This window comes from Pan troglodytes, chromosome 5, assembly GCF_028858775.2.
Source record: "Pan troglodytes isolate AG18354 chromosome 5, NHGRI_mPanTro3-v2.0_pri, whole genome shotgun sequence".
NCBI classification, from domain to species: domain Eukaryota; kingdom Metazoa; phylum Chordata; class Mammalia; order Primates; family Hominidae; genus Pan; species Pan troglodytes.
In genome coordinates, this window is record NC_072403.2 from 14171934 (window position 1) to 14197434 (window position 25501).

General features: G+C 42.3%; 1 long non-coding RNA gene across 1 annotated transcript in view; it reads left to right on the forward strand.

Annotated features, from left to right (window-relative positions):
- The window catches only part of LOC129144390 (uncharacterized), an 80427-nt gene extending 56768 nt beyond the window's left edge, over positions 1-23659 (forward strand). The window contains exons 3-4 of the long non-coding RNA XR_010157544.1: positions 16107-16192; positions 23029-23659. This is a non-coding gene — a long non-coding RNA (uncharacterized LOC129144390). The remainder of the gene's footprint in view (positions 1-16106; positions 16193-23028) is intronic.
- The last annotated feature ends 1842 nt before the right edge of the window (positions 23660-25501 follow it).

Here is a 25501-nt window from a genome sequence, read left to right on the forward strand (position 1 = left end):
TAGTTCCCATTGCCATTTAGGTTGCTGCAAAAGTAATTGCAGTTTTTGCCATTAAAAGTGATGTATTGGCCAGGCCCGGTGGTCATGACTGTAATCCCAGCACTTTGAGAGGCTGAGGCGGCTAGATCACTTGAGGTCAGGAGTTTGAGACCAGCCTGACCAACGTGGTGAAATCTCATCTCTACTAAAAATACAAAAATTAGCCAGGTATGGTGGTGGGCACCTGTAATCCCAGCTACTTGGGAGGCTGAGGGAGGAGAATTGCTTGAACCTGGGAGGCGGAGGTTGCAGTGAGCTGAGATCGTGCCATTGCACTCCAGCCTGGGTGACAGAGGGAAACTCCATCTCAAAACAATAATAATAATAATAATAATAATAATGTAATTTGTTGTGGGTTGAATCCTGTCTTCCCCCACAATTCGTACATTGAAGTCTTAACTCCCAGTAAGTCAAAATGGAATTCTGTGTGCAGATAGGATCGTTAAATATGTAATTAGTTAAAATGAGGTCATTGGGTGAGCCCTAACCCAGTACGACTGGTGTCCTTATAAAAAGGAGAAATTTGGACACAGAAACCTGCCCACAGAGAAAATGCCCATGAATAGGAAGGTAGAGATTGGGGTGATGGGTCCACAAGCTAAGGAGTGCCAATGATTGCTAGCAGTCACCAGAAGCTTGGCAGAGGCATGGAACAAATGCTGTCTCAGAAGGAACAGGACTTCCTCAGACTTCCAGCCTCCAGAACTGTGAGATGATACATTTCTGTCCTTTAAGCATCCCTATTTGTGGTACTTTGTATGGGAGCCCTAGAAAACTGATATAATGTCATAGTTCAGCAGTTCTCAATATTTCTTGTTATCATCTTCATGAGGGCTTGAGTTAGGATTGTCAGATCATGCACAGGATGCTCAGTTGAACTTGAATTTCAGATAAAAATCAAACATTCCTTTTAGTGTCAGTATGTCCCGAGTATTGCATGGAACATACTAGTACTAAAAAGTTATTCATTGTTTATTTGAAATTCAAATTTAGCTGGATAGTCTGTGTTTTTATTTGCTAAGTCTGATAATCCTATCTGGAGTGCCTTTGTCATAGTTATGACAATGAGGAAATGAGTCAATTACCTGGACTCAGTGGATTCTTCTTGGTGCCTACTAGAGTCAGCAAAAACAGAAAAGTGGAAATGCTTTTAGACTTCTGTCTCAGTGATGTTTATTTCTAACTATATAGTTGGCCATGTGTATCCTCGGTGTGGTGGTAATACTGAGTGTCAACTTGATTGGACTGAAGGATGCAAAGTATTGATCCTGGGTGTGTCTGTGAGTGTGTTGCCAAAGGAGATTAACATTTGAGTCAGTTGGCCGGGGAAGGCAGACCCACCCTTAATCTGGATGAGCACACTCTAATCAGCTGCCAGTGAATATAAAGCAGGCAGAAAAACGTGAAAAGGTAAGACGGGCCTAGCCTCGAAGCCTACATCTTTCTCCCGTGCTGGATGCTTCCTGCCTTCAAACATTGGATTCCAAATTCTCCAGTTTTGAGACTTGGCCTGGCTCTTCCCATGCTGGATGCTTCCTGCCCCCAAACATTGGATTCCAAATTCTCCAATTTTGAGACTTGGCCTGGCTCTTCCCATGCTGGATGCTTCCTGCCTTCAAACATCGGATTCCAAATTCTCCAGTTTTGAGACTTGGCCTGGCTCTTCCCGTGCTGGATGCTTCCTGCCCTCAAACATTGGATTCCAAATTCTCCAATTTTGAGACTTGGCCTGGCTCTTCCCATGCTGGATGCTTCCTGCCTTCAAACATCGGATTCCAAATTCTCCAGTTTTGAGACTTGGCCTGGCTCTTCCCATGCTGGATGCTTCCTGCCCTCAAACATTGGATTCCAAATTCTCCAATTTTGAGACTTGAACTGGCTCTCCTTGATCCTCAGCTTGCGGACAGCCTATTGTGGGACCTTGTGATCCTGTAAGTTAATATGTAATTAACTCCCATATCTATGTCTGTGTCTATATGTATCTATCTATATCTTATTAGTTCTGTCCTTCTAGGGAACCCTGACTAATACACTCAGGTTCCAAATTTTTGGATTCAATCAACCTCGGATTGACAATATATGACAAAAACATAATAAAAAAATTAAAAAATCAATATAGTATAACAACAATTTACATAGCTTTGAAGTATGGTATGTGTTGATTAATGATGAGATACATTTTGAGAAATGATGAATCACTGGGCAATTTCATCCTTGTGCGAATGAACACCATGGAGTGCAGTTGCACAGACCCAGATGGTGGAGCCTGCTGCACACCTCGGCTGTGTGGTAGAAACCTTTGCTCCCAGGTCACAAAACTGCACAGCCTGGTACTGTACTGAATACTGTAGGCAATTGTGACACAATGGTAAGAGTGTGTGTGTGTGTGTGTGTGTGTGTGTTTGTGATGGAGTCTTGCTCTGTTGCCCAGGCTGGAATGCAGTGGCACAATCTCGGCTCACTGCAACCTCCGCCTCTCAGGTTTTAGTGATTCTCCTGTCTCAGACTCCCGAGTAGCTAGGACTACAGGCGCGTGTCACCACACCCGGCTAATTTTTTAAAAAAATTTTTAGTAGAGACGGGGTTTCACCATGTTAGCCAAGATGTTCTTGATCTCCTGACCTCGTGATCCACCCACCTCAGCCTCCCATTGCTGGGATTACAGGTGTGAGCCACCGTACCTGGCCTGTAGTGGTGTACAGTGGTGTACAGGTGTACCAATGGTACAGGTGTACCATTGTTGAATGAATGGTGCTCACAGGACTGGAGGCTGCTCTGGGTGAGTCGGTGAGTGATTTGGCAGTGAAAGTGATGGCTCAGGAAGTTACTGTACCCTACTGTCAACTTTGTAAACACTGTACACTTAGGCTATGCTACATTTATTAAAATTGTTTTTTCTTTCTCCGATAATAAACAGCCTATGGTAGCTTTTTAACTTCATAAACTTTAATTTAAAAAAATTTTGACTCTTATGTAATAAAACTTAGCTTAAAACACAAACTCATTATACAGCTATACAGGAATCTTTTTGTTTCTTCTTTTTTTGAGATGGAGTTTTGCTCTTATTGTCGAGGCTGTAGTGCAATGGCATGATCTTGGCTCACTGCAACCTCTACCTCCTGGGTTCAAGCAATTCTCCTGCCTCAGCTTCCCGAGTAGCTGGGATTACAGGCACCCACCACCATGCCTGGCTAATTTTTTGTGTTTTTAATACAGATGGGGTTTCACCATGTTGGTCAGGCTGGTCCTGAACTCCTGACCTCAGGTGATCCACCGGCCTCAGCCTCCCAAAGTGCTGGGATTACAGGTGTGAGCCACCGTGCCCAACCTTCTTTCTTTATATTCGTATTCTATAAGCTTTTTTCTATTTTTAAAATTTTAATTTTTTTTCCTTTTAAAAATGTTGTTAAAAACTAAGACCCAAACAGACACATTAGCCTAGGCCTACACAGGGTCAGGATCATCAATATCATTGACCTCCATGTCCACATCTTGTCCCACTGGCCGGTCTTCAGGCATAATGGCACACATGGGGCTGTCATCTCCTATGGTAACAATGCCTTCTTGTGGAATCCCTCTGAAGGACCTGCCTGAGACCGGTCTACTGTCTACTGTTAACTTTTTTCCTTTTTTTTTTTTTGAGATGAAATCTTGCTCTGTCACCCAGAGTGGAGTGCAGTGACGCCATCTTGGTTCACTGCAACGTCCACCTTCTGGGTTCAAGTGATTCTCGTGCCTCAACTTCCTGAGTAGCTGGGATTACAGGTGTGCGCCATCACGCCTGGCTCATTTTTGTTCTTTTAATAGAGATGAGGTTCCACCATGTTGGTCTTGAACTCCTGACCTCAGGTAATCTGCCCGCCTCAGCCTCCCAAAGTGCTGGGATTATACACATGAGCCACCGTGCCCGGCCAACTTTTTTCTTTTTTTATAAGTAGAAGGAATGCACTCCAAGATGATGATACAAAGTATAGTAAATACATAAACCAGTAACACAGTCGTTTATTATTGTCATCAAGCATTATGGATTATACATAATTGCATGTGCTCTACTTTTCTTTTCTTTTCTTTTTTTTTTTTTTTGAGACGGAGTCTTGCTCTGTCGCCCAGGCTGGAGTGCAGTGGCGCCATCTCAGCTCACTGCAAACTCTGCCTCCCGGGTTCACGCCATTCTCCTGCCTCAGCCTCCCTAGTAGCTGGGACTACAGGCGCCGGCCACCACGCCTGGCCAATTTTTCGTATTTTTAGTAGAGACGGGGTTTCACCTTGTTCATGTGCTCTACTTTTCCATGACTGGCAGCACAGTGGGTTCGTGTACTCCAGCATCACCACAAACATGTAAGGCACGCGCTGGGCCACCAGGTCAGGCCCAGGTTAGGATGGCTAAGACATCACTGGGCAATAGGAATGTTTCAGCTCCATTATAATCTTCTAGGGCCACTGCTGTTGATGCAGTCTGCTATTGATCAAAACATCATTATGCGGTGCGTAACTGTACGCAGGAGGGTGTGCAAATATGCAAATAATATGTCACTTTATATAAGGGACTTGAGCATCCTTGGAATTTGGTATCCTTGGGAGTTTGGGGGATCGTGGAACCAATACCCCCTGTGTTGTTGAACCATACCGAGGGATGACTATATTTGCTACATGTTAAGCTGATTCTGCAACTAACTGGCTGTAGGACATTGTGCAAATCACCTGACGTGTCTGGGCCTCAGTGTTCTCATTTGTTAAATGAGGGAGCAGAACTATCTGCTTTCAAAGGTCTCTTCCAGCCGTTTATGTCTGTCATTCAAGGAAATGCTTCTTAAAGGAACATTTTAAAAAGCCTAGCTTATGAAAGCATTAGGAAGCACTTAGCTATTTTTATGGTTTGGATCAAAATTATAAGCTGTCGCTTCTTGGAAAGCTTTATTACCTCCACTTCTTAACAAAGGCTGAAGTTTAATATCATTATGTGCCCCATAATGAAGAGGCCCTAATTTAGGAGGGCGTTCATGATGATGATCACTTAAAAAGATCACTGATTTGAGAAATGGTTCAAGTCTTAATGGGCGCTGAGAATGAAGGCTGAGCGATTACTTCTTTCCTGGGCTGGTAGTGTTGATGTTTGCTCTGCTAATTGTACTTAATTTACTGTGAAGTTTTTAAAGAGACTTCTGTTGCTCTGAGTGATGGTGCTACTGGGTGAGGCACTGAACTTGGAGACTATTAGTCCAAGCTACGTGAGACTTAATAGTAAAGACTCCTGAATTTCTTTTTAAGTAATTTTATTTTGAGTAAATTTATTTTATTTTTTTGAAAGTCCATTTAATTTTTAATTTACAAAGTCATTCATGACTGAGTCAATTTAAACAACTCAGGAAAAACCTCAAACCCCAACAAAATTCCACTAGCTAAGTGGATATATTTTAGTAAATTTATTTTTAAAGTAATTTACTATGTTAAAGAAAGTGTGCTGGAGTTAGCTGAGGACTTTTGTGTCTTTTCTTTCCTTTTTTTTTTTGATATTGAGTCTCGCTCTGTCGCTCAGGCTGGAGTGCAGTGGCGCAATCTCGGCTCACTGCAGCCTCTGCCTCCTGGGTTCCAGCAATTCTCTTGCCTCAGCCTCCTGGGTAGCTGGGATTACAGGCAGATGCCACCATGCTCGGCTAATTTTTCTATTTTTAGTAGAGACAGGGTTTCACCATGTTGGCCAGGCTGGTTTCAAACTCCTGATCTCAGGTGATCTGCCTGCCTTGGCCTCTCAAAGTGCTGAGATTACAGGCGTGAGGCACCACGCCTGGCTGACTTTTGTATCTCTTCTTCACATTACTTCTTAGACACAGAAATAATTTTGTCCATCTGTTTGTGAAAAATTTGTGAAAAATCAGGAGTTGGTAATATCACCAGTGGTTCTTAAAAATGAGACCAGGCTAGGGGTGGTGGCTCATACCTGTAAGCACTTTGGGAGGCCAAGGTGGGTGAATAGCTTGAGCCTGGGAGGTCGAGGCTGCAGTAAGCCGAGGTCACGCCCCTGCACCCCAGCCTAGGTGACACTGGGGGACAAAGCCAGACCCTGTTTTTTGCTTCTATTTTTGTTTTTTTTTTAAAAAAGAGACCAGATAGGTATTCCTTAAAAATGGTTCTAGAGGAGCCAGTCGGCAGTTGGGATAGTGGAAATGGGAATGTCAAGAACTGAAGAGAAATGACAGAAAATAACCTGTTGAAAAAGCTGGCCAGCCATGGTTGCTCACCCCTGAAATCCCAGCACTTTTGGAGGTCGAGGTGGGTGGGTTGCTTGAGCTCAGTAGTTCGAGACCAGCCTGCGCAACATGCGACACCCCATCTCTACAAAAGGATACAAAAATTAGCCGGGCATGGTGGCACACACCTCTAGTCGCAGCTATTCAGGAGGCTGAGGTGGGAGGATTGCTTGAGCCCATGAGGTCGAGGCTGCAGTGAGCTGAGACTGCCCTTCCCTGCAATTTCCTTCCTCCAACTGAGACATGACGTCTGAAGCCACATGAGGTGACAAGTCAGCAGGATGAAAGGCAAGAAAGATAAAAGTCAGTGTCTTTCACTTTACTGACCCAAAAATTACTCTGCACCTCCAACTTCTGGGCATTTTGTTTTATCAGGTCCTCGTTGGTGTTTGATTTGGGGCTGCAACATAAGAGGAACTATGTATTTCCCCCAGTTAATCCCGTTGTTGAAGTAGGAAGGGGCTGACTTATATACAAAGAGAAATTGACATTAACTGGAAAATATATCACCCCTGGAAACAAACCATTACCTGGTGATCTATTTTTCCTTGATTTAAATTGTTTCTTAATTGGAATTGTTACCCGCTTGACTTGGACAGTTTTGTTTTCTATTTATTTTCCACCCACCACACAGGGGTATTTGAATAATCTTGCACGGTAAGCTATCAAATGTAATTTAAAATAAGAGGAGTCATTATTCATTATACATTGTGTTCACATTCGCAATAGCTTTCTTTACCTTGTTAGACCTTAACCACCTTCAGTTCACTAAGGAAAGCTAAGCCACAAATCAGTAGTCTTGCGATTTAAGTTGTACTTTTGCTCCAAAGATGATATGAGAGTTGAAAAACAAGACCATTTATTTACCTGGACCTGGGAAAGTAATTCTCATCTGAAAACCAGGTGTCTCTGGTTCTTCCACTAAGATTGATTGCTTTGAGTGTCAGCCAGCCCAGGCTGAGCATTCCTGAGTAATTAGGATTCACTTCATTGGCAGGCGAGTGCTGACCTCACCTTGCAAAGCTCTCTGAAGTGTCTGAGCAGAGGGTCCACTCCTCCCCGGCATACCTTTGCAGCAATATCCTGGCAGATACTTTATGTCATGTTGCCATGAACGGCATTGTTCTGCCCCAAGCCCCAGGCTACTGGAAAAAATGGTAAGTGTTCCAAGTTTAAGCTAAATAATGTGTTTTTAATGAGATCATGTGCGTTGCGGATCAAAAGCATCACCAAAAGGTAAAAAGTTCAAAAAGCCCTTTACATGCACAGTGAGTTTGACCAAAGTGGCTTTCATGATCTTTCTGATAGAATTTTAAAAAGCACTTTCAAGTTTCTGATCCTAAATGTTACACTTCAGCAGGTTTTCTCCTTGCCTTTCATCACACAGAGACAGGAGCGATTCGGTGGCAGGGTACATCTATTAGCAGGACAATAACAATGCTTTGCAATCTGTGTGCTGCTGAACATAACAGGGTCTAGGAGCACTGGGGAGTGTTGTTGGGGTGGTCTGGCAATCTGATAGAATATTATCCCTTCAAAACACTGGGGAAAACCCACTAAAGCAAGCCCTGGCTTAGGAGAATTGGAGTTCTGCTCAAACCACATCTACTTCATGAGACTTTCCTAGAAATCTCCTCAATTAGAATTAACAGGAGGAAGGGAGAAATAAATCAGCATTTGCTGAGTTTCTACGAAATAATAAATACAGGCTGGGCCCAGTGGTTTGCGCCTGGAATCCCAGCATTTTGGGAGGCTGAGGCAGGAGGATTGCTTGAGGCCATGGGTTCAAGGCCAGCCTGGGCAACATAGTTAGATCCTTGACTATTAAAAAAAAAATAGCCAGGCATGGTGGTGTGTGGCTACAGTACTAGCTACTTGGGAAGCTGTGGCAGGTGCATCACTTGAGCCCAAGAGTTTGAGGTTGCAGTGAGCGCTGAACACGGCACTGCACACTCCTGCCTGAGTGACAGAGCAAGACCTTGTCTCAAAAAAAAAAAAAAAAATCACATGTTGGGGCCTTTAGATGTATTATTTCATTTAAACTTCAAATATCCTTAGGAGGTGGCGACTGTTAACAATCTGTTATTCCTGGCCAGGTGCGGTGGCTCAAGCCTGTAATCCCAACACTTTGGGAGGCCGAGGCAGGTGGATCACCTGAGGTCAGGAGTTCAAGCCCAACCTGGCCAACATGGTGAAACCCCGCCTCTACTAAAAATACAAAAATTAGCCAGGCGTGGTGGCATGCGCCTGCAATCCCAGCTACTTGGGAGTTTGAGACAGGAGAATTGCCTGAACCTGGGAAGTGGAGGTTGCAGTGAGTTGAGATCACGCCATTGCGCTCCAGCCTGGGTGACAGAGCAAGACCCTGTCTCACAAAAACAACAACAACAACAACAAAAAAAAACAAAAAACTTCTTCCATTGAACATTATTTTAACCATGAATATAGAATTTCTTCAAATCATCCTTGTATAAAATTAACTTTTAAAAATAGCCTTAACCTTTAGGCTCTGTGAGGTGAGAGAGCAGAGGCCATGCACTTACTACTACCATTCATGGGCCCACTGAATGTTGGCTTCAGTATCAGATTCTCTTATATGTATGTCATCTCCTTTAATATTTAAAAATCTCTGGAGTTTGATACTGTTTTGCTCATATCATAGATGAAGAAATTGTCTGAGAGACTGAGTAACTTGCTTAAAATCACCCAGTCAGTAAGTGGCAATGCTGAAATTTGAACTCAGTTCTGCGAGTGTAAAGCCCACATTTCTCTAGTAATATCTAGTATTTCTCTAGAAATAACATTTCTAGAGTCTTCTTGCCTCCAATCTTGGTGTTGCCCCTAGCAAAGGGTGCTTCAGTGTTTGTCCAAATGAATGTATTGTGAATGATCCATTTTCCAACAAGTAGACCTGCCTTCCAGGCCCTCATCACTAGATTGCAAGCCACCTCAACACATTTTCCCGTGCCGTCTCAACACGCTTCCAACTCCGGCTTGGACTAAGTGTGGCTCAAGGACAGTAGCATCAGCGTCACCTGGCACTTCATGGAAATGCACATTCTTGGATTCTTTTTCAGGCTCTGAATCTGGGGTGGCTCCCAGGAATGTGTATTTTAAAATCAAGCTTTGCAAGTGATTTTTATGCATGCTGAAGTTCAGAAACCACTTTCTTAACTGCTTTTCTTGCATCTAGGCATGAATCATTCCCTCTATCCTTTAGAGAGCTGCCAGTGATTTTTTTTTTTTTTTTTGAGACAGAGTCTCACTCTGTTGCCCAGGCTGAATGCAGTGGTGCAATCACAGCTCACTGCAGCCTCAACCTCCCAGGTTCAAGCGATTTTCCTGCCTCAGCCTCCTGAGTAGCTGGGACCACAGGTACATGCCATGATGTTTGGCTAATTTTTTGTAAAGATGGGGTTTTGCCATGTTGCCCAGTCTGTCTCAAATTCCTGGGCTCAAGCAACCCACCCACCTTGGCCTCCCAAAATGCTGGGATCACAGGCCTGAGCCGCTGCGCCAACCTGCCAGTGATTTTTTTGAAACACGCTTAGCCTCATGTTCTATAGGCTATAGCATACTTTCTCCCTAAGGAGACACTGTACCCTTGACATGCTTCTTTTCAGGAACCCACAACATTTTATTTGAGGGATTTGCTTACATGACCATTACACTCATTGGCATGGGCCCTTTGAGGAGTTGGTCTTCACCTATACAGCCCTAGTATGTAGCACCTCTGAAAACTATTGAATAAATTAAGGAAACTGCTAAGTCACGTCATTTTCTTGTGGCAAGAGGGGCTGCAAAATTTATTAATTAATCTGACATTCCTTTTTCTAAGTTTTTTTGATGGTAGATTTTTCCCCAATTAAATCATATAGCTAGGAGTTGCGGGAAAAATGACAGGAGCAGAGCCTGTTGTTAAAAGTCATCTACAAACATGCTGCTACTCTACTTAAGGAATCTACAATGAGATGGGTTATGCTAATTGTCCAAGCAGCCACCACTTTGCAAAGAAGCAACTGATGAGCAAAATGTTTATTTTGCAACTAAAAAGGATTAGGAAGATTTGTCCCCCTACCTTGAAATTTTGTTGAGAGCCCCAAATTAAAAATGTCATTGACAAGCATAGTGTCTTTCTTTCTTTCTCCCTTATGGAATCCAGAGTTAGAGGTTGCCCTCTCGATAGGCAGGGCGGGAGTTGACAAAATGAGGTCGTTTTAAGGCTACTAAAGATTCCATTTTGTGAGTGAACACATGGAGGCTTATGGAGTCTCAGTAATTTATCTAGAGTTCCACTGGTGGTGAGCAATGGGGCTGGGGTGGAACTCTGGTTTGCCTGATGTAACAGCTAATGGTCTTTCCTGCACGCTGGCCTCTCAACAGAGAGTTCGCAAAGGCCTGAGCCTCAGCATCAGATCAGGTGCTTTAAAAAAATTTCTAGGTGCCACCATGGGCCTACCAAATTAGAATCTTGGAGGTACAGCCAGGGGAATTTGTATTTTTAAAAAATGTTTGGGGCTGGGTGTGGTGGCTCACGCCTGTAATCCCAGCACTTTGAGAGGCCAAGGTGGGTGGATCACCTGAGGTCAGGAGTTCGAGACTAGCCTGACCAATATGGTGAAATCCCGTCTCTACTAAAAATATAAAAATTAGCCGGGTGTGGTAGTGAGCACCTGTAATCCCAGCTACTCAGGAGGCTGAGACAGGAGAATTGCCTGAACTCAGCGGGCGGAGGTTGCAGTGAGCTGAGATCATGCGACTGCACTCCAGCCTGGGTGACAAGAGTGAGACTCTGTCTCAAAAAAAAAAAAAAAAAAAAAAGTTTGGTTATTTGTTGGTTTATTCTTTAAATTCTGATGCTTGTCCTTGTTTGGGAAATGTGGAAACAGGCAGCCCCATATTCAGAAGGACTTGAACCTGCCTCAGCCAACCTGGTAGGTATCACCACAAATTCAGTGGTTCTCAAGGGTGGTCCCCATACAGTGGCAGCAACATCATGTGGGAATTTGTTAAAAAAATGCAAATGCTAGTGCCCCACCCAGACTGCCTAAAGGGGATCTAGGGTGGTGCCTACCAATCTGTATTTTAATAGTCTTCCAGGTGATTCTAATGGTTGCTAAGATTTGAGGAACACCGATCTAATTGTTTACTGTATAAATGTACGTATTCCAGACACGGCCATTTCTAAGCTATTATCAGTTACTTGGAGCTCAGTGTAGATGAAGACTCTAAAGGAGGTGAGGAGAGACGCAGCAGCACCAGCAGCAGAGAGAGAGAGAGAGAGAGAGCGCGCTAGAGAGAGTGAGGTGAAAGGGGATGAGTGGCGTTAAGAAGGGAGGCAGGTAACTGAACAATCTACCAGACTTCCCAATTTTGCCTGAGGCCAGTCCCGCCTACCTTAGCTCCTGCCTTTCTTCTAAGAAGTAAATGTCAAAAGTAGTTTTCTTTGAAGGTGACATAGGTATTTAACACCTCAAACAGTTAGAACCCCACCAGACAGTTTTACGATGTGATAATTTACCTCTTACAAGTAAGTACACTTTGCCCAGGTAGAAACTGACTAGCTGAATCTGGGTTTCAGCAAGGAATTCTACTGAAACAATTTCTTCCTTTTTGAAGGCAAATCTGATTGAGTTTTTTTTTAATTGGAAAATTATGTTCCTTTGGGCTCATTATATCACCAAAATATTAGGCTAATGATTGGTCTAAAAACCAGTGTCCAGGGATTTCTGTGGTTTAAAAAGATTAAATGAAGGACTGTAGTCTTACTTCTGCACAGTACAGAATGAACACATTTTTTTCTTTATTTAAAAGTATTCAAATAAAACATTCATTTTTCTGCTTTTTAAAAAGCCAAAATTTTCAAATAACTTCCAATATGCACCAATTATGTGTTGGGGATACAAGGATAAACAAGGCAGGATTCTGATGCCCAAGGAGCTTCCAGTCCAGTGATAAACTTGTAGTCATGATTGACATGCACATATTCTATTCTCTGTCAGAAATCTCTTTGCCCAAGCTGTGTGCCTAGATATTAGTTACATAGTTGCCCATACAACTAGGTCTCTTACCCATAAGAATATCAAGTCAAGAGAAAAACTATCAATTTGGGCATTTCAAACAGAGAGAGTTTAATTTAGTGTATTGTTAACATAGGTATTAGAAGAACTGAGGAGGCAGACAGGACTATGGGGGCGCTCAGAAACTTGCAATGTGAGGAAGGGCTGAAGAGACACAGGGAAAGATGGTGTTACCAGATCCCAGAAGCTGGCTCCATTGGATGGTTCTGGAACCACAATGGGAACTGCTTGGTAGAAGCTGGAATCCTAGACAGATGTAGCTACTGCTGGAGGTGTCCATCAAAGTAGAGTGAGAAGGAGAGAATCTTTGGTTCCCCCTTTGTCTTGCGCTCCAGTCTTCTGTGAGCACCTCCCATTGAACAAATCTAAGTGGAAGCCAAGAGGACAAGCATTCTGGAAACCACCATCCCTGAGGTACAGACAGAGCAGGGGGAATGTGGAGAATGGATCTAAGGACAAAGTCCAAGGAGGGGCAAACTCTAGCTGTCCTCCTCTGAAGGAACTTCTGGTTCTTTCTTGGCTGGAGCAGGGTAAGAAAGATTCTGGAGAAGTCAGGACCACTCCCCGGGGAGGAATGTGGGGAGATGCAACCTCGTGGAGGCAGCAGAGATAGATAGAGAGGTAAAAGCTGTGTGGAGGCATAAGGACCCCTGTCAGAACGAAGATTCTTGGATTCTCCACCAAACCCTACACTTAACCCAAATTATTTTATTTATTATTATTGTTATTTGCTTTTTTTCCTCTTGCAACAGTGGTCAATGTCTGCCTTCTACACTTAGTGAAAATCAGTCTAATGGCGAACCCACACAGATATCAGTGTATCTACATTGATTTGCCTTTCAAGAACTTGGGAGGCTGAGGCAGGAGAATTGCTTGAACCCGGGAGGTAGAGGTTGCAGTGAGCTGAGATCACGCCACTGCACTCCAGCCTGGGCGACAGAGTGAGACTCTGTCTCAATAAATAAATAAATAAATAAATAAATAAAAGAACTCAGAGAAGAAATGCTTAGCTCAAAGAAAAAAAATTGCAGGCATCGTGGCATTTAAGGCAAACAGATTTCGGGCAGGAGATTCCCCCTAGGACCCTCAGTGGGCTCCTGCCTCTCTACTGTAAAGAGTTTTCTGTATAGAGACCTGGTTCATCGTAATTTTACTAGGACCATTGCAAGTTGAATACAATAACCTCAGCTCAAGACAGTCCTTTTCCAGGGCCAGCGTTTAAAAAAACTTAAAAAAAAAAAAAGATCCAATCCATTGTGGGCCCATACTTTGATAAAATATAATATATTATAAAAATTACTGGAAGAGTTTCATAGAAAGAGACATACAATACATAGGATCTTTTTTTTTTTTTGATTAGATTCAACAGGCATATAGTGACTCTATCCAATGGTGGTGAAAATTTCTAAATTCTTATTCTTGGTCAGGTGCGGTGGCTCAAGCCTGTAATCCCAGCACCTTGGGAGGCTGAGGCTGGTGGATCATTTGAGGTCACGAGGTCGAGACCAGCCTGGCCAACACAGTGAAACCCCGCTCTCTGATAAAAATACAAAAATTAGCTGGGTGTGGTGGCGCATGCCTGTAGTCCCAGCTACTCGGGTGGCTGAAGCAGAAAAGCTGTTTGAACCCAGGAGGTGGAGGTTGAAGTGAGCCGAGATTGCACCCCTGTACTGCAGCCTGGGCGACAGAGTGAGACTCTGTCTGAAAAAAAGAATAATAATAATAAAAAAATTAATTCTTACTCTTGACTCTGTAGTTGCCTCCTTGTAGACCAGCCAGCCAGTTTCTGGACAGGTTCCAGTCTACTGTCCACACAAGCCTAGAAACACCATCCAAGATCGTCCTTATGATTGCAGGAGGCCACTCTGAAGGAAACTCATGTTTCCCCTTCCTGCCCTCTGTGGCCTGTGAGTTTTGGAAGTCGTGGCCAAGACTGAACAAAAAGCAGGATCTGTGAGTCGGCAAGGACCTGGTGCAGAACAGATCTGAGGAGGATGCTTAGCAATAGCTGAGAAGTATTTCACCCATTCTGCCTTTATATTTATTTATTTTTGAGATGGAGTTTTGTTCCTGTTGCCCAGGCTGGAGTGCCGTGGTACAGTCTTGGCTCACTGCAACCTCTGCCTCCCAGGTTCAAGCGATTCTCCTGCCTCAGCCTCTGGAGTAGCTGGAATTACAGACATGCACCACCACACCTGGCTAATTTTTATATTTTTAGTAGAGACGGGGTTTCACCATGTTGGCCGAGCTGGTCTCGAACTCCTGCCCTCAGGTGATCCACCCGCCTCGGCCTCCCAAAGTACTGGGATTACAGGCATGAGCCACCATGCCCGGCCCAATTCTGCCTTTTAAAGCATCTCTGTGCTTCTCACTCAGTGGAACGGGGTCTACATCTTTTCCAACTGCCTCGTTTTATGTTCTTTTGATGCTGACAACTTGGAAAAGGCAGCAGACATATCTAAAAATGACAGTTATCTTCAGGGAAAGGAAAATGGCAAATATTAGACAAAAGAAGTATGAAGTAAATTTTTCACCCTGAAGGGCCAAAGAAATCATTAGAGTTATCTGACAGCCACAGTCTCCAGGCACATGACTTGCCCCCTGGCTATCTCATTGCTATTTATATGAGCGGGATGTCTATCTTGCGGCCAGGGCTCAAATCAGGTGGGAGCTATAGGAACTTAGATATGGCCCAGAGTGAAAGAAACCAGGAAACCGTTATATCTGGCTTTCTAAAGTCCAGATTTCAAATTATTCATCTGGAGTTTATAATTAGCTATCTTCTCCCAACACACACACACACACACACACACACACACACACACACACACACTCACACACACTTTTTTATTCTCTCCCTCAAAACATCACATTGAGCAAATTAAAACTTTCGGAGTTAATAATTATTTCTCTTCTCCAAGATACTGCTATTATTTACAGAGTGAGTGGGTATTGAAATAAGGTGAAATAAAAATTGCTGCTCTTTTTCTAGGACAAAAATAGTCAAGTAGACCATGAATTGGGAAATTCAAAAGCCCTCTTACTAACTCTCACACTTTTTTAAATCTACCAAATTCTGTGCTTAAAAAGTTGCCATGATTGAAGTGTTATTAGAGTAATAATAATTGAAGTTAAATACATACCTACAGAATATACTGTCAAATGCAATTACATAGTGGTGCCGTGTTCCTCTCCGGTTGAGGAACAGGTTCTTTCTCCTGCCCTTTATTAAAGTTTAAAGGGAGTGCTGACTTGGTGGTAGGAAAAGGGGTGGGGAATGAGCTTTCTTGCAGCTGACCTTCAGGAGCGGCTGTGTTGCCTGCAGCACTGCTCTTAAACTTGCCAGAATGCAGTAATGTTTGAGAAGGAATGTTAAAACAAAACAAAAAAACCCAAACCAAAAAAACCTCATCTCCAAATCAGCCCCCAAATTCATCTCCCAAGATCTGTTTTTGACGTGTCTTGATCATCATTCTCCTGGCAGCTAAAATCCTAAGCCATATGTCAGTGCGTTTATCAAAAAGAGGCTTGACTGTATTTTCTTCATATTGTTTCAGTGATAGATTCTAATCACCAGAACTTAAAAACCTGTTCCCACCATCTTTTGACAAGTCAAAATTTCTCCATTTCAGCCTTTAGCATGATAAAAAAAAAATCGAAAACCTCCGTATGTATTGAAATTCTCACTGCTGCCGAGTATCCGCCTTCTCTCTGAAGATCATGTCTTCTTTTTGACTAGGTTGAAGACCTGAAAACTGTGACCCCTGTTGCCTAGCAACTGAGAAGCTCAGCCTCAACCCCGGGTGGGGGAGATGATGGAGAAAGGTCAGTGAAAGAGGCGGGCCTGTCCTTATCAATATGCCACTGTGGCAGCGACTTTTATTTCTTTAGAGTAATATATCATAATAAGTTTTGTAGGTCTTTATACTGTGGTTCTCCCTTTTGAATAAAAGCATAACTAAGACTTGAGGGGATGTCTGATATAACAGAAAATGTAACCATAAAAAAAAAAACCCAGAATAGAAATGATCTGACTGCTGAGTACCCTGCCGAGCTGCCTGAGGCAGTTACACATTTCCATTGAGTTATTTTATGATCAGGCCAGTATGTTATTGAAATATTATCTCTTTAGCCTTTCTCATTCTGATAAGAAATGACAGGCTCTCAGAACAGCAATACATACAGAGTACAAAATATGGAGCTGTGGACAAAATTCAGTCGGGGTGAAGAACATTGGCTTTGGAGAATTTCCATGAAAACCAATTATCCTTGGGTTGTATTTTCAAATAGGGCATGGTACACACTCCAATGTCCACTTTAATTGTGATGAGAATTTGCAGCCTCCGTTGATGATTCCATTTAGCCCAATTACTGAACAACATTCAAGAAAAATTGCATCGTTTTTAGTAACCTCGCTTAAGATGCAATTTCTTTAGCAAATAATGCAATGCTGTAATGTTTCAGAAGCACAGGTAAGGGTTGCAATCTGGATTTGAAGGGTCACTCAGGAGAAAAGGGGAAGGAGATGAAACAAAGAATGTAACGTTTCAAGTTAAGTCTTCTGAAAGTGGCCTGACTTAGAACTGTTTTGGAAATGACACGCAATATATACAGCTTTGTTAGCTTATTTATCAACATATCGCTGGAGGATCCTGATCTTATTATTGTCTACTCCTTGCTTCTTTATTGTTGCTTAATATGTAAGCCATTTCACATAAATAAAATCGATATGGATATATTTATAGATACCTAAGGGAGACACATGGTGTCTTGGGCTGGGTGTCAGGAAACCTGCGATTTATTCTCCAATCTGCATGTGACTAGCTGTGTAACCTTTGGGCAAAGCTACAACTTCTCAGGGTCTCGGCATTATCCCCTGTAGAATGAAGAACTTGAGCTACGTAATTTCCGCCATCGTTCCCTATGATTCTTTTCACTCCCTATCAGCTACATTTTTCCCTCGGTTCTTTCTTCTGTCGCCCAGATATAGATAATCACATTTCTTCTTATGCAAAGTTTGATATCCATGTGATTTTGTATCATCGCCACTTTGTGTGTCTTTGAGACTTTTTGACCTTCTGACAAGTGACTTGTGAGAGGATATAAATTTAGGTGTTCCCAATTATTAGCATTGTTTTCCGTTTTTATAAATTGACCTTCCACAAATCTGAAGTTAGCGTTTTCTTCTGTTCAGCCCAGTCTCCGTGAACTTACGGGATTCATGACTGTTCTGCTTTTCTCCTCCCTTCTTCTTCTTCTTCTTTTTTTTTAAAATAGCATTAATGTAGAAGCAGATGCTGTCTCTCTCTTCACAAATGCTGCACAGTGAATCATCGTAGCCTCTCTGTAAAACTTTAACTTAATGGAGTCCTGGCATTTCTGATGAGACGAGGAACTTAATTTCATAGAACAACGTATTGGACAAGCTGTTCTTGGACATTCCCGTCTCAACTAAATGTTAAAAGTATTAAAATTCACATTAGCACCAGAGGAAGTTTTGCATGGGTAATCCTTTAATACAGTGTTTTATGGCTCTATTAGCTGCACAGCAGCTGGTGACATGATGAATTTAATCCATTAAAAAATTCAGTAAGAGGTTTAAAAGTCAGCTTTTGAAAACATTATGTTGCTGCAAGGAAAGAGAACTTCTCCTCGGGGCCAGAAACAGGGTGGCTTCACACTGAGGCAGGTACAGGAAACACACCTGCACGCAAAACTTTCACATGCTTGGATGTTTGCACTTAGAGGAGGGCTAGAATGATAGGTGAGAATTCAGGACACAGGCTGAGAAGGGGCTGACGCAGTGCAACAATTCTGACTCAATCTCCTACTTGTTTCTTGATTTTAAGAGAAGGTTTAATATAGATATTAAATGATGGTGTTGTTTTTGAACGTGCTAACATGTTTTCTTGTGCTGATGTATGTCTTCGTGTAAAATCAGAAATGCTTCAAGCCTTTATTTAGAGACCTAATTATTTATCTTGTGAGAATTTAACTAAGAAAATGTTTTCCACCCTTGATATAAGTAAGCTTCTTTGCAAAGTTAACTGTGTGGAAAGGTTTTGGCCTGAGGAATTTGAGGTCTTACTTCAAAGAAATGCTGTAGATTTGTATGTCTATAGGGCATTGGAATGGATCCTGGGCACAGGATGTCTAAGTTGCTCCTTGGATGGCTTAGTGAGTAAGGACCAGTCCAGGAATAGACTAATGGTTTTAACCAGTAGGCTTTGAATTCTTACACTGATCTTTCCAAATAAGACTGTCTCAAAAAAAAAAAAAAAATGTACCTTGTCCAGCCCTAACAGATTTTGCAAGCTGCTAGGTAGGATTATTGTTCTCAAAGTCATGAGTTTGGTAAAAGGAGAATTAGTTTGTAACAAATATGTATTTCTGAGCAGAGGCAATAACAGGTCACCTTGGATCAAATTGCCCAACATCCACAAATGAGTTTGTCACTGTATTCAACCCTCACGAGTGAAAAAATAGGTAGCTTAACTTAGCAGTGGTTTTTACCTAAACAACTCATTTATGTAATTCCCATGTTCATGTGAAGTCACTTATGTTATATCCTCACTTAGCATAACTTGATGTAGAAGGGGAATTGCATTTCTTGTGGTGCAGCTATTATGGATCGTAAGAGCAGAAATGAAATCCACTTCATCTGCCTCGCAGGAGATCTGTAATGGTCCCGAAAGTGTAAATAAACCACCAGGTTGAAAACGGAAACAGCCATTGTATTCTTGAGTATTAAAAATTGGTTTATTTTTCTTCCAACATGAGAGGCTTCATTTTTCTAGAATTGCTACCTGGCTATGAAAGGTCCTTCCCTCTGTCCCATGGAAGGGGACATGAACATTCTAAAATTATTTTCCATAATCTCCCCCACCAAAAATGCTACCAATAGTTTGCCTTTTAATGGAAAATTTGATGTATTAGAAAACAGTTGAACTTGAGAGCTAAGAGCTGTTAGCTTGAGTGAAATCTGGTTTGATAATATCTCACCCTGTGTTTGAGGCTGATTGATCTAGATGCACCTCCTTGCCCCCTGTGCTTTTACAAAGACCGCTTTCATGGGTGTGCAGTAATGTGTTTCTTTTTCCAATCTACATGGTTCCTTGTGACTGAGCCTGTTGTAAGAAGGGTTATGCAGTCTGAGTGCCCGACTAATGATACTGCCTTCTGTAAAAAAAAAAAAGAAAAAAAAGAAAAAAAGAAACACAAACTCCATAACAATGATTTCCTTATTGAAAAAAAATGCATAACCAAAATCCAGTCAATAGTGTCATCATAACCATACACGCCATTTCCATATACACAGTATTTTCTTAAGCAAGAAGGATTGTGGTTGACATTTTCGATTTTATAGTAAAGCATCAAACAAATGTAAAATAATGACATCTTTTTGACAAGCATAGGTATTTTGATAGCATTTAGTACGGTACTTCCATTCCCAAAGAATCTGTAAATGAGAGCAATTTGTATTTCTCCATGGTTTGATCGATTCCAGTGATTCTTGAATTGCCACTACAGGATAGTACAGGGTGGGCCATGCTGGGTTACTTGAGGTGTAATTAGCTAATCCTGGCATCCAAGAAAAACCCCTTAGCCACTGCAACCTCTTCTCTGCTTTCTCCTCCTCGCAGTGCAGTGCTGGGGAATGTGTGACACCGTCCTCCTCTCTCATATATGTGAACGTCGATAGCCTCTGCGAACTGGCCCCACAGTTGTTAATTTTTTGACTGTGGGCTGAGACCCATTAGCTCAAATGCTCACTAGTGCCCAATCCAAATTTGTACACATCAGTTATTTTTAAAATAGCTCAAACAAGCAAATTTTCAAGCCATTTAGAAACTGCCTGCTTTGCATACCTGCATAACCTCACCCAACAGCTGTCATCTATTGATAATACACGGCCTTCCCATGATAAAATCCCAAGCTGCTATTCTTCCCAATGAGCCCTCTGAGCTCCCTGGCCCAGAGACTGCTCTCTGTGCTGCTGTGCCACATCACTAGACATCTGAGCCCCTCTTCTCCCCTCTTCTCCTGGAGAGTTGCCTATGCTCCCCCCTTCTGAGCAGTGGCCTCTGCTTTTTAGCCTCTGAACAGACTTCCTCTGTGAGGGACTTTCTCCCCTATGCAACCCTGTCCAAGCACCAAGCTTGTTATGTGTTGCTGTTTCTTAATCACTCCCAAATCCCTCAAACCCCTGACATCCTTCTCCCTCCTCCTCTTCCCCATTTCTTCACAATAAACAAAACAACCTTGAGGGCTATACGCGTACAGGAGGAGGAGGAGAAAATAGAAGAGGAATATGGAAATTGGGAAAAGGCTGCCAGTATATATACAGACTTGACTATTGTGAGACAAAGTAACCAATATAAGAAGCCACGTTTGCTCATTTCTGCTTGAACCCCCAACTCTGATGAAATGCAGCTCTCTGGAAGAATGCCTTGAAGACAAAACAGAATAGAGCACACAGCCTCCCCATGTCTCTTGCCTGAGTCATTACATTCCTTAAAAGATAAATGACCTAGCGTTGCCTTTTCCTACACATAAGATAACATCTGACAGGGTTAGTGATTATGCATCCACAATCTATAACCAAATGTACTTTAGTAATCTATAACCAGATGTACTCTTACACCCAAACTTTCATGAGATTTGCACTTACTGAATCTTCACCACCTGTATATAAACTGTGAGTTGCAGTACTGTGTTGGAGCAGTCTGACAGAACTGCCCCCAAGCTGTAGGCCTCCATCTATAGTTTTCAGTGAGGCTTCTAAATAAAACTTACTGTCATTTTTTCAATGGTCCTGGGTCCTCTGCTGAGCAACTGACATAGGGAAGGTGCACTGGAGTAAGACAAGGGAGAGCACAGGTACACTTGAAAAAGAAAAGGAAACAGATGTAGTGGCTGCTCTTCCTGACCCATGTTCCCATAGCTATGAATTGGTTTCTTCCTTTGTTCCCCATCTGCTAACATTCATTCACTTATTTTTTTTTTTTTTTTTTTTTTTTGAGGCAGGGTCTTCCTCTGTCTCCCAGGCTGAAGTACAGTAGTGTGATCATAGCTCACTGCAGCCTCCACCTCCTGGGCTCAAGTGATCCTTCTGCCTCAGCCTCCCAAGTAGCTAGCATTACAGGCATGTGCCACCATGCCTGGCTAATGTTTCTTAAAAAATTTCTGTACATAGAGGGTCTCGCCATGTTGCACAGGCTGGTCTCAAACTCCTGGTCTCAAGCAATCCTCTTGCCTTGACCTCCCAAAGCAGTGGGATTACAGGCATGAGCCACCACACTCACCCCCACGTTTTTTTTCTTGGAGACAGGGACTCACTTTGTCACCCAGGCTGGAGTGCAGTGGTGTGATCACGGCTCCCTAGATCCTTGATCTCCTGGGCTCAAGCAATTCTCCTGCCTCAGCCTCCCGAGTAGCTGGGACTACAGGCATGCACTACCACGCATGGCTGGTTTTCAAAAAAAATTTTGTAGAGATAGAGTCTTGCTATGTTGCCCAGGCTGGTCTTGAACATCGGGCCTCAAGCAAACTTCCTGCCTTGGCCTCCCAAAGTGTTGGGATTACTGGTGTGAGCCACTGCATCCAGCCCACTTATTCTTTCGTTCCACAGATTCTGGTGGACTCCCTCCTATGTGACTTGCCCTGAGCACTGGGGTACAGTGAAGAATGAAGTATAAATTAGATTATGGTGTAGGGGAAATTCCAACCAAATAGGAAAGGAAGCTATGAAGAGAGCCCACTTTCCTAAGCCCCAGTGGACTGTGGGGAGGGCGAGAAGAGTTTAGACAGCTGGGTGGTTAGGTGCCAGGAGCCTTTTTTTCACTCCTCTCAGGCCTGAGATCTCTTGGGAGATCATCAAGTTCTCTTGGGAGAAGTTTTAGACAGTCGGGCATGGTGTAGGGGAGGCTGCAGGTCCCTATGAACACTCATATCACAGTGATCCCAAAGTGAATTCCCCATAATCCCAGGAAGTGCCCAGCGTAGGACTCCACAGACACATTTGTTTGGCGAACACTCCATACTGCACAGTCCTCTAAGACAATGCTTGATGTGCATGCGGATCACCTGGGGATGATGCTAACTCAGTAGGTCCATGTGGGGCCTGAGCATCCGCATTCCTAACCAGCGCTCCAGTGATGCGATGCTGCTGGTCCATAAGCCCTATTTTGAGCAACGAGGCTTCTGAGATTCTTTCTGCCTCTTGGTGTATTGAAGGCACTAAGACATCTTTTCATGAACCCAATTTTATTTGTCTAACATGGTCATTTACAAAGTGACTACAGCACAACTATGGGAGCCTTTGGAAGCATTTCAGGAAACTTTGCACTATTAGCCTCATGGTATTTTGCTGCATTATCAAGCAAGAATTCTGTTTATTGTGTGTGAGTGTGTGTGCATTGGAGTGTGTACGTGTGCCACAGAACTCTAGGTGGCAGAGTGTATTTTGCAAAAATAATTGACCACACTGTTTCCCATGTTATCTAAGAACCTCATTGACTCCTCCTCAAGAGGTGGCATGTATATTTCTTCCCCTTGAACCTGGGCTTGTGTGACAGTCTCGGCTAGTAGAGCGCGGCCAAAGTGTGATTTGTGATGTTAGGTCATAAAAGGTGATTCTGCTTCCACCTGCTCCCTCTCAGGACAATTGCTCTGAGCTTTCAGTCATCATGTGAGAAGTTTGGCTACCCTGAGGCCAGCACATGCAGAGACCACACGGAGAGATGAGAGGCAGAGAGAGCTGCCCAAGGAACTCCAGCTGTTCCAGCACCCAGCTGTTTGAATCCTCCCAGCCCAGGCACTAAACGTGAATGAAAAGCTCTCAAGACAACCTCAGCCCTCGGACCCAGCCACAGACTGATTGCCACTGTATGAGAGACCTCAGATGAAAACTGCCAAGTGGAGCCCGGCTAGCTAACAGATTTATAAGCAAAATAAGTGATTGTTATTGTTTCAAGCCACCATTTTGAAGTGGCTTTTCTGCAGCAATAGATGCCTGGAGGAGTCCTAATAATAAAAATTAATCAGATGGAGGATCTGCTTTTTTATTTTCACTTAGGACTAAGGAAAGGCTTGGTATAATCTTTGAACTGAGATAAAGAATAAGTTACTCTTAAAATTTTCCAACAAATGGAGTCCTTATTGTCTGTAGTTAGTACCCAAAGCTTAGACACTTTCTCTGTACATACCCTTCCAAGGATAAGGCTGTATTTTGTAATGCCAGATGACACAATCTGATAAACAAGCAGACACCCATTAAACTGAATGAATGTCAAAATTTTTTCATGCTTATTTGTTATTAACGACTGAGAATGTGAAGGTGCAATTCAAATAGTTTATTATTGTTATAGGTTTGTGGCAATATATTACAGTTTACGCCTTGGCTTAGAAGTTGATTACAAGTTTTATGAGACTGAGTGCCTGTTATTGGCAATCTTGATGTTTTCTTTTTCCCTGTAACATGTCACAGACAATTGATTTATATGTAGTCAATGATTTTTTATACTATATCATTTCAATAAAAAAATTAAAGAAGAAAGTGTGTAGTAGGGAGTGGAAAGAAGACAATGAAGGCTACATCAGTCATATGGTGGGATTTCAAAGTGTATTAATAATCTGCATATACTCTATGAAATCCATCTGAGAACGTTTTATGTTCTTTGCAAGAGACAAAACAACAAGTCATCAGAGACTTCTTATAAACACAGGTGGTGCTTATTAACTGAGAAATAAAAATTTTACACTCCTGATGATTAGCTAGACAAGTTTTCATGTGCTCCTGCACTTTTGGGAAATGGTTTTTATTTTCTTTTCTATTTTTTTCTCTCAATTCTGATTACCTTCCTTCTATATGAACAGCTTGAGTTAGTGGTGCAGTGATACCTAAAATATCTCTGACAGATTTTGGGTAGGGGGAAGATATTAGCAATCTATTTTACAATGATCATCATAATAAAATATGACACTCTGCAAATTTGAACAGATATGGCCATGCAGCCTTAATGCAAATAAACAAAGACTTCATATGTGAATAGGGAATTATGTTTGTATCTACAAATAATTGGCTAAATAGGGAACATCTAATTTACCTGTTCTGTTTTATCTGTCATTACCACATATTGCTTCAGTGATTGTTCTTAAAATTGCCTGAGTCAACTGGTTATTTTGTGACTGTTTCAAGGTATATGAAGGACAACAACCACAACACAAAACAAAAGAAAAATTAAGAGAATTTTGTGAATGAATAGGGACAAAATACACAAATGAAAAAGTCTTAATCATTCATCGAAATGAAGCTGAGTTTGGAGGTTGGTTTGATCACATATGTACTCTTTGAGGAAGAAGGAGACTGTAGAGAAGGTTTTTGAAGGGATCTTAAAACACTTAAAAATTATAGTGTAAAGAGATCTGAATTTAAACCTCTGGAGTGTAGAGATGTGAGAAGTATAGATGGACATTTGGAGCATCTAGAGGCAAAGACACTGCATGACATTAGAAAACCTGGGTCAGAGTCTGAACAGAAAAACATGAATTTAATGCATGTTGTAGAGATGGTTTATAGGACAATCTTCAGGTGCAGGAGTCGTTTTACTATGAATAAGATTTACATCTCACAAGCCTTTTTTTTTGCTTATAAAAGTTTTAAATCTTTTTTTAAATTATACTTTAAGTTCTAGGGTACATGTGCACAACGTGCAGGTTTGTTACATATGTATACATGTGCCATGTTGGTGTGCTGCACCCAGTAACTCGTCATTTAACATTAGGTATATCTCCAAATGCTATCCCTTCCCCCTCCCCCCACCCCACAACAGTCCCCAGAGTGTGATATTCCCCTTCCTGTGTCCATGTGTTCTCATTGCTCAATTCCCACCTATGAGTGAGAATATGCGGTGTTTGGTTTTTTGTTCTTGCGATAGTTTACTGAGAATGATGATTTCCAATTTCATCCATGTCCCTACAAAGGACCTGAACTCATCATTTCTTATGGCAGCATAGTATTCCATGGTGTATATGTGCCACATTTTCTTAATCCAGTCGATCATTGTTGGGCATTTGGGTTGGTTCCAAGTCTTTGCTATTGTGAATAGTGCCGCAATAAACATACGTGTGCAT